General features: G+C 50.3%; 1 pseudogene; it reads left to right on the top strand.

Annotated features, from left to right (window-relative positions):
- LOC119558488 overlaps positions 1 to 8663 on the top strand; it is a 9467-nt pseudogene extending 804 nt beyond the window's left edge.
- Positions 8664 to 9250: the final 587 nt, after the last annotated feature.

Raw genomic sequence — 9250 nt, 5'->3', positions numbered from 1 at the left:
TAACATATGTGCAAGTTATTGGGATATAAACCTAATAGCGTAATTAACTTGACTAATAATGGGATTAGTTTTTTAACTATTTATAGCTAATTAACACAATCCCGGGGCGTTCTATATAGTTATGTATAATGATATTTATATTATTTATGCCTCTAACTGGAACGTACCTTGAGCATATATGCTGTGACCCGAAAGATGGTGAACTATACTTGATCAGGTTGAAGTCAGGGGAAACCCTGATGGAAGACCGAAACAGTTCTGACGTGCAAATCGATTGTCAGAATTGAGTATAGGGGCGAAAGACCAATCGAACCATCTAGTAGCTGGTTCCTTCCGAAGTTTCCCTCAGGATAGCTGGTGCATTTTAATGTTATATAAAATAATCTTATCTGGTAAAGCGAATGATTAGAGGCCTTAGGGTCGAAACGATCTTAACCTATTCTCAAACTTTAAATGGGTAAGAACCTTAACTTTCTTGATATGAAGTTCAAGGTTATGATATAATGTGCCCAGTGGGCCACTTTTGGTAAGCAGAACTGGCGCTGTGGGATGAACCAAACGTAATGTTACGGTGCCCAAATTAACAACTCATGCAGATACCATGAAAGGCGTTGGTTGCTTAAAACAGCAGGACGGTGATCATGGAAGTCGAAATCCGCTAAGGAGTGTGTAACAACTCACCTGCCGAAGCAACTAGCCCTTAAAATGGATGGCGCTTAAGTTGTATACCTATACATTACCGCTAAAGTAGATGATTTATATTACTTGTGATATAAATTTTGAAACTTTAGTGAGTAGGAAGGTACAATGGTATGCGTAGAAGTGTTTGGCGTAAGCCTGCATGGAGCTGCCATTGGTACAGATCTTGGTGGTAGTAGCAAATAATCGAATGAGACCTTGGAGGACTGAAGTGGAGAAGGGTTTCGTGTGAACAGTGGTTGATCACGAGTTAGTCGGTCCTAAGTTCAAGGCGAAAGCCGAAAATTTTCAAGTAAAACACAAATGCCATACAAATATAATTATATTATATAAATCAAGCTAATTAATATACTTGAATAATTTTGAACGAAAGGGAATACGGTTCCAATTCCGTAACCTGTTGAGTATCCGTTTGTTATTAAATATGGGCCTCGTGCTCATCCTGGCAACAGGAACGACCATAAAGAAGCCGTCGAGAGATATCGGAAGAGTTTTCTTTTCTGTTTTATAGCCGTACTACCATGGAAGTCTTTCGCAGAGAGATATGGTAGATGGGCTAGAAGAGCATGACATATACTGTTGTGTCGATATTTTCTCCTCGGACCTTGAAAATTTATGGTGGGGACACGCAAACTTCTCAACAGGCCGTACCAATATCCGCAGCTGGTCTCCAAGGTGAAGAGTCTCTAGTCGATAGAATAATGTAGGTAAGGGAAGTCGGCAAATTAGATCCGTAACTTCGGGATAAGGATTGGCTCTGAAGATTGAGATAGTCGGGCTTGATTGGGAAACAATAACATGGTTTATGTGCTCGTTCTGGGTAAATAGAGTGTCTGGCATTTATGTTGGTCACTTGTTCCCCGGATAGTTTAGTTACGTAGCCAATTGTGGAACTTTCTTGCTAAAATTTTTAAGAATACTAATTGGGTTAAACCAATTAGTTCTTATTAATTATAACGATTATCAATTAACAATCAATTCAGAACTGGCACGGACTTGGGGAATCCGACTGTCTAATTAAAACAAAGCATTGTGATGGCCCTAGCGGGTGTTGACACAATGTGATTTCTGCCCAGTGCTCTGAATGTCAAAGTGAAGAAATTCAAGTAAGCGCGGGTCAACGGCGGGAGTAACTATGACTCTCTTAAGGTAGCCAAATGCCTCGTCATCTAATTAGTGACGCGCATGAATGGATTAACGAGATTCCTACTGTCCCTATCTACACACAGTCGGTGTTTGGTTGCTCGCGAGAACAGACGTGTTTTTCCGTACGCTCCGCGAGTAAAGTGCATTTAGGCAGTAAAACAACAGGTACATTGTTGAAAATAGTGCGAAAATTCGTGTTTCGTGCTTGCGAACACAGTGCGTGTGTTTTCCGTTTGAAATTCTGCGGAAATCGGGCGATATTCGCGTTTTTCTTTTTGGAAATTTTCCATTAAGACACGTGTGTCGCGAGAGAGGCGCTCTCTCGAGAGAGGCGTTTGCCTAATTTAGGCACATTTTGTCGCCCACAGCTGTGCGGTTTGTGTCTCCGCTGAACTTGGATCAGCTGATCAGCTGACCGAGCTTTTGAGAACCAGCTGATAGGAAGGGGTAAGTCTCGAATATCAAAGAGCTTACTTAGTAAGGCCGATAACCGGCAGATGGCGCCACCAAAAATGGTGGTCGACGAGTCCGGGAGCGAAAGTGCGAGCAGCCGTGGAAGCAGCTCGGGCAGAGGGCGCGCCAGAGGCAAGCGCAACAAAGCGCCGCTGAGGGAGGCCTCGAGGTGCAAAGTGTTGGCGCTGGATGCAACCGCCGCTGCCCCTGCCGACGCCTTTGCCGCTGCCCCCGCCGCTGCCCCCGCCGCTGACGCTGCCGCAGTCGCAGCCGCTGCCGCTGCCGCAGCCGCTGCCGCCCGCCGCTGCCCCCGCCGCTGCCCCCGCCGCTGCCCCCGCCGACGCTGCCGCAGTCGCAGCCGCTGCTGATGGAGGGACCTTCGTCGTGCCAGCCAGCATAGAGAAATCCTTCTCGGACAGGGAATGGAGGGGAAACGGAGCCGTTGCTGCCGAGATGGGCGACATCCGTGCGGATATCCTGAGGATGTCCCACGTAGCGAGCCCTACCGTGAGCATTAAGACGCAGTTGTTGGCAAACCGCTACGAGGAGGTCGTCGGAGCCCTGCTGATCCGCATCGGAGTGCTGGAGGATCGCTTGAAGAGGCAGACACCGGTCGCCTCGGCCGCCTCATATGCAGCCACCGCTGCTAGAGGCGCGCACCTAGTCGCCTCACCTGCTGCCCCTGTTGCCCCCCTTGCCCCCGTACCCGCACCGCGGAAGATTCGGGAGACATGGTCGGCTGTCGTTGCGTGCGACGACCCGGCCCTGTCAGGCAGGCAAATCGCTGAGAAGATCCGCAAGGAGGTAGCGCCCGCTCTGGGCGTACGAGTACACGAGGTGCGTGAGCTGAAGCGGGGCGGCGCGATCATTCGCACGCCTTCGCAGGCGGAGATGACGAAGGTCGTCGCCTCCGCAAAGTTCGCCGAGGTGGGCCTGAAGGTGTCGAGGAACACCGCTGCGAAGCCGCGTGTTACGGTCCAGGATGTGGACACCTCCGTGGGACCGGACGAGTTTATGATGGAGCTCAGGGAGAAGAACTTCGAAGAGATGAGCCTCAAGGAGTTCCAGAAGGCGGTTGTCCTGGCGACCAAGCCCTGGTCAGCTGCTGACGGTGCCACAATCAATGTGACGCTGGAGGTAGACGACCAGGCGCTGGCCGTTCTCGAGGGCGGGAGAGTATACATTAAGTGGTTTTCCTACCGCTGCCGCTCTCAGGTGCGAACCTACGCGTGCCACCGATGCCTTGGCTTTGACCACAAGGTCAATGAGTGTCGGTACGCCCGAGAGAAGCAGGTCTGCCGCCAGTGCGGACAGAACGACCACGTCGCGGCGAAGTGCAGAAATGCGGTGGACTGCCGCAACTGCCGTCACAAGGGTATGCCCTCGGGGCATTATATGCTTTCGGGTGGCTGCCCGATATACGGCGCGCTGCTAGCCAGGGTGCAAGCTAGACATTGATAATGTTTAGCTTCATCCAAGCGAATTGTGGTCGAGGCCGTTGCGCTGTCATCGAGCTTGCCAAGCAGATGAGAGATGCTGGCCACCTGTTCGCACTAGTCCAGGAGCCCTACGTGGACGCTGGCAAGCGACTCACTGGACTGCCTGGAGGAATGAGGATATTCGCCGATAGGAGGAAGAAAGCTGCCATCATCGTGGACGACCCATCTGCCATCTGCATGCCCATCGAGGCTTTGACGACGGACTACGGAGTGTGCGTGAGTGTCACAGGAAGATATGGCACAATCTTTCTGGCCTCCGTATACTGCCAGCATCTAGCTGCTCTGGAGCCCTACACTGACTACCTGGATACGGTTCTGCTATTAGCTAGCAGAACACCGACAATCCTCGGACTTGATGCTAACGCAGTCTCCCCTATGTGGTTCAGCAAATCCCCAGACAACTCTGGAGACCGCCTGAACCGCGAACGGGGACAGCTCATGAACGAGTGGATAATCGCAAGCGGTGCCAGTGTACTGAATACGGCCAGCCAGGTGTTCACGTTCGATAATCACCGCTCTAGAAGTGATATCGACGTGACCTTCGCCAACGAAGCGGCGCGAGTATGGGCAACCTACGATTGGAGAGTTGACTTCTGGGAGCTGAGTGACCACAACATTATCACTGTTGAGGTTACTCCAGATCCGAGCAGTACCGTTGAGAGCCTAGCTCCGGTACCGCAATGGAAGCTCTCCAATGCAAGTTGGCGAAGATTCAGTGTAGAGTTAAGGAGTGCAGCACAGAGTCTCGAGGAACTGGAGGAATCGCCGTTGGACGACCATGTGTCTGCCCTTCGCTCCATCGTACACGATGTGTGCGACAGGGTGATAGGGCGCAGGATACCTGCAGCGAGGGGAAACGTAATATGGTGGAATCCTGAGCTGAGTACCAAGCGCCAAGAGGTCCGGAGACTGAGGCGTAGGCTGCAGGCAGCTCGCCGGAGTGGCACCGACGATGCTGAGCAACTTGCCGCTGGACTGAGATTTGCCTCAGGCCAGTACAAGAAGCTTATCTTGACGACAAAGGAGCAAAACTGGCGGGACTTCGTGGGACGGCACAAGGATGATCCATGGGGGCACGTATACCGAATATGCCGAGGCCGGAAGAAGACAGCCGATCTCGGATGTCTCCGGTCGAACGGCGCGCTTTCCGTAACTTGGCACGACTGCGCAAGTGTGCTCCTCCGCAACTTTTTCCCTGTTGCGGAGTCGACGACACGAGAAGACATACCCCCTGGTGCCCCACCGATCCTCGAAGCCTTCGAGGTGGCAACCAGCGTCGCGAGGCTGAGAAGCCGGCGATCGCCGGGTATGGATGGCATCACGGGCGGTATTGTCAAGGAGGTATGGCGTGCCATCCCTCAGCACCTGACGAAGCTGTACTCTCGGTGCATCTCGGAAGGATACTTTCCGGCCGAGTGGAAGCACCCGAGAGTGATACCGCTGGTAAAGGGGCCAGATAAGGACAGGAGCGATCCTGCCTCTTATCGCGGCATATGCCTTTTGCCAGTGTTCGGAAAGGCGCTTGAGGGAATCATGGTGAATCGGCTGAAGGATGTGCTACCGGATGGCTGCAGATGGCAATTCGGATTCAGGCCTGGACGCTGCGTGGAGGATGCGTGGATGCACGCCAAAAACACCGTCGCCAACAGTCGCGAGAGGAGGGTCCTTGGAATCTTTGTCGATTTCAAGGGAGCCTTCGACAACGTGGAGTGGAGTGCGGTGCTGGATCGGCTTGTCGACGTAGGCTGTCGAGAAATCGACTTGTGGAAAAGCTATTTTTCCGGCCGTAGCGCAAGCATCATCAGCAGGTATGAAGCAGCCACAGTTGCGGTTACACGGGGCTGCCCGCAAGGGTCCGTCAGTGGTCCATTTATTTGGAATTTACTGATGGATGTGCTGCTTCAGCGCTTGGAGCCACATTGTGCTCTGAGCGCGTTTGCAGATGATCTTCTGCTTTTCGTCGACGGGAATTCCCGTGCCGATCTGGAGCGGAAGGGCGAGCAGTTGATGGACATCGTGGGAGCCTGGGGAGCTGAGGTTGGAGTGAGTGTGTCAACCAGCAAGACGGCAATAATGTTGCTGAAAGGACAGCTTTCACGCACGAGGAGACCGACGGTACGGTTTGCTGGAGCAAGCCTGCCTTACGTCACCAAATGCCGGTACCTTGGCATCTTAGTCGGCGAGCGGTTGAGTTTTCTCCCGCATATCTCTGCTCTCAGAGATCGGCTGGCTGGAGTTGCCGGAGGACTAGCGCGGGTGCTTCGAGTCGATTGGGGGCTCAGCTCCCGTGCTAAGAGGACGATTTACAGCGGACTCATGGTCCCCTGTGCACTCTTTGGTGCCTCGGTCTGGTACAAGGCGGCGAGTAGGGGCAAGTCCCTTAAACTCCTCACCTCGTGCCAGAGGTCCATCCTTTTAGGATGCCTACCGGTATGCCGCACAGTGTCCACGGTGGCACTGCAGGTGCTTGCTGGTGCTCCTCCAATGGATCTGGATGCTCACAGGATCGCCGTGAAGTTCAAGCTGAGGAAGGATGTCCCCCTGGATGAGAGCGACTGGCTCCACGGACAGGACCTGTCCGTGTTGGACTGGAAAGCTAAGATGGCGCTGCTAGACGAACGTCTGCTAAATGAGTGGCAACTCAGATGGGATCGCGCGGAACACGGCTCCGTGACTCGCGAGTTTTTCCCAGAGGCAGCGTTCGTCTACAAGAGGAAAGACTTTGTCTTTACCCTCAAAGCCGGATTCTTGCTGACAGGACACGGGTCGATGAACGCATTTCTGCAAGGCAGGACCCTCAGCACCACGACCGCATGCTCATGTGGCGTGGCAAGAGAGGACTGGCGCCACATACTGTGTGAATGCCGCCTGTACAACGATTTGCGGGACCTGGATGCCCTTGGAGTCGTTCGAGACCAGGGAAGATGGATCGTCGCGGGAGTAGTCGAGACCCCAGAACGGATGCGTCTCCTAGGAGTTTTTGCCGATGCTGCCTTCTCGAGGCGAAGGATGGATGCGACGAGGGAGGAACCACAGGCGCCGGGACGTTAGTCCCACACCTCTTTTGCCGTGTGGTAGCGGCGAAGAATACTGCCACAGCCTGCCATAGCTTGTCGTAGGAGGCGACTAATATGGCAATGGTTGCCCCATCCGAGCTTGTCGGAGCTGAAGGGGTGAGGCTCACCGAGCCTGTAATTTCGGTACCACGGGTTGAGCAGCTCCAAGGCTGCTCATTGAGGTTGGCCCCCTTGTGGGAGTATCGTGGTGGCTGTGGTTGACACCTATATCGCGGGTAGAGTCCTCGGGCTCGACGTGGATGTTGCGTTATACAACTCGGGTGCTGTGACCCACAGAACAGTAGAGATTTTAGATAGATCTCGCCCCTACGCAAGGGGGAGTGCTTGCCCGACAAGTAAGTACTCGAATTGCTACTGGGGTGGATGCTATGTACATAGCTATAGCTTCTAGTCCGGGGCGTTGGTCTGGCGCTTAACCTAGACCCGTGCATTATATACTCACTTGTGGGTATATTAGAATGCCGTGGTTGTAATCCCTTCATTGTGGAACACGCCACGTAAAATAAAGTTCGGAGGGATCCGAGACACACCTGTCCCTATCTACTATCTAGCGAAACCACAGCCAAGGGAACGGGCTTGGAATAATTAGCGGGGAAAGAAGACCCTTTTGAGCTTGACTCTAATCTGGCAGTGTAAGGAGACATAAGAGGTGTAGAATAAGTGGGAGATATTAGACTTCGGTTTGGTATCGCCAATGAAATACCACTACTCTTATTGTTTCCTTACTTACTTGATTAAATGGAACGTGTATCATTTCCTAGCCATTATACGGATATATTTATTATATCTTATGGTATTGGGTTTTGATGCAAGCTTCTTGATCAAAGTATCACGAGTTTGTTATATAATCGCAAACAAATTCTTTAATAAAACGGTGCATTTATGTATTTTTGATTTGAAAATTTGGTATAACTCCAATTACTCAGGTATGATCCAATTCAAGGACATTGCCAGGTAGGGAGTTTGACTGGGGCGGTACATCTCTCAAATAATAACGGAGGTGTCCCAAGGCCAGCTCAGTGCGGACAGAAACCACACATAGAGCAAAAGGGCAAATGCTGACTTGATCTCGGTGTTCAGTACACACAGGGACAGCAAAAGCTCGGCCTATCGATCCTTTTGGTTTAAAGAGTTTTTAACAAGAGGTGTCAGAAAAGTTACCATAGGGATAACTGGCTTGTGGCGGCCAAGCGTTCATAGCGACGTCGCTTTTTGATCCTTCGATGTCGGCTCTTCCTATCATTGTGAAGCAAAATTCACCAAGCGTTGGATTGTTCACCCATGCAAGGGAACGTGAGCTGGGTTTAGACCGTCGTGAGACAGGTTAGTTTTACCCTACTAATGACAAAACGTTGTTGCGACAGCATTCCTGCGTAGTACGAGAGGAACCGCAGGTACGGACCAATGGCACAATACTTGTTCGAGCGAACAGTGGTATGACGCTACGTCCGTTGGATTATGCCTGAACGCCTCTAAGGTCGTATCCGTGCTGGACTGCAATGATAAATAAGGGGCAATTTGCATTGTATGGCTTCTAAACCATTTAAAGTTTATAATTTACTTTATAAACGACAATGGATGTGATGCCAATGTAATTTGTAACATAGTAAATTGGGAGGATCTTTGATCACCTGATGCCGCGCTAGTTACATATAAAAGCATTATTTAATACAATGACAAAGCCTAGAATCAATTGTAAACGACTTTTGTAACAGGCAAGGTGTTGTAAGTGGTTGAGCAGCTGCCATACTGCGATCCACTGAAGCTTATCCTTTGCTTGATGATTCGATAATAAAGATGTTGCAAGCGGGCATAATCATTATGCTTGCTTGCAGCATCGCACGCCACTTTGTTTGTGGTGTGTAAGGTAGGGAAGAAGAAATATAAAAGACCTAAATTGGAAACATCAATATATAAGTAAATATTGAACAAACAAAATGTATCGTCATCTTATTAGTGACGCGATGATAAAGTGGCAAACATATTCCATGTATAAATATTCCTATGGTATTAAAATTCAAGTAAAGAGGACATATATAAAAGTTTGTATATATGGTTCATTCAATGGTAGCAGCGGTTGGTTGGTTGGTGTCTGCTCCTCTTATTGTTCAAAACTTATGTTATGGTAGCAAGTCTATATCGTCATATTATTAGTGACGCGAAAAAGTAGTGGCAAAACATATTCCATGTATAAATAAATATTCCTATGGTATTGAAATTCAAGTAAAGAGGCCATTCAAGTAAAGAGGACTTATATAAATATAAGTATATATAATGGTAGCAGCGCGGTTGGTTGGTTGGTGTGTCTGCTCCTCTTATTGTTCAAAACTTATGTTATGGTAGCAAGACTGTATCGTCATATTATTAGTGACGCGA

This window comes from Drosophila subpulchrella, unplaced genomic scaffold (genome assembly GCF_014743375.2).
Source record: "Drosophila subpulchrella strain 33 F10 #4 breed RU33 unplaced genomic scaffold, RU_Dsub_v1.1 Primary Assembly Seq103, whole genome shotgun sequence".
NCBI lineage: Eukaryota > Metazoa > Arthropoda > Insecta > Diptera > Drosophilidae > Drosophila > Drosophila subpulchrella.
Note: the sequence above shows the minus strand (reverse complement) of the source record. Positions and strands in the feature narration are given on the sequence as shown.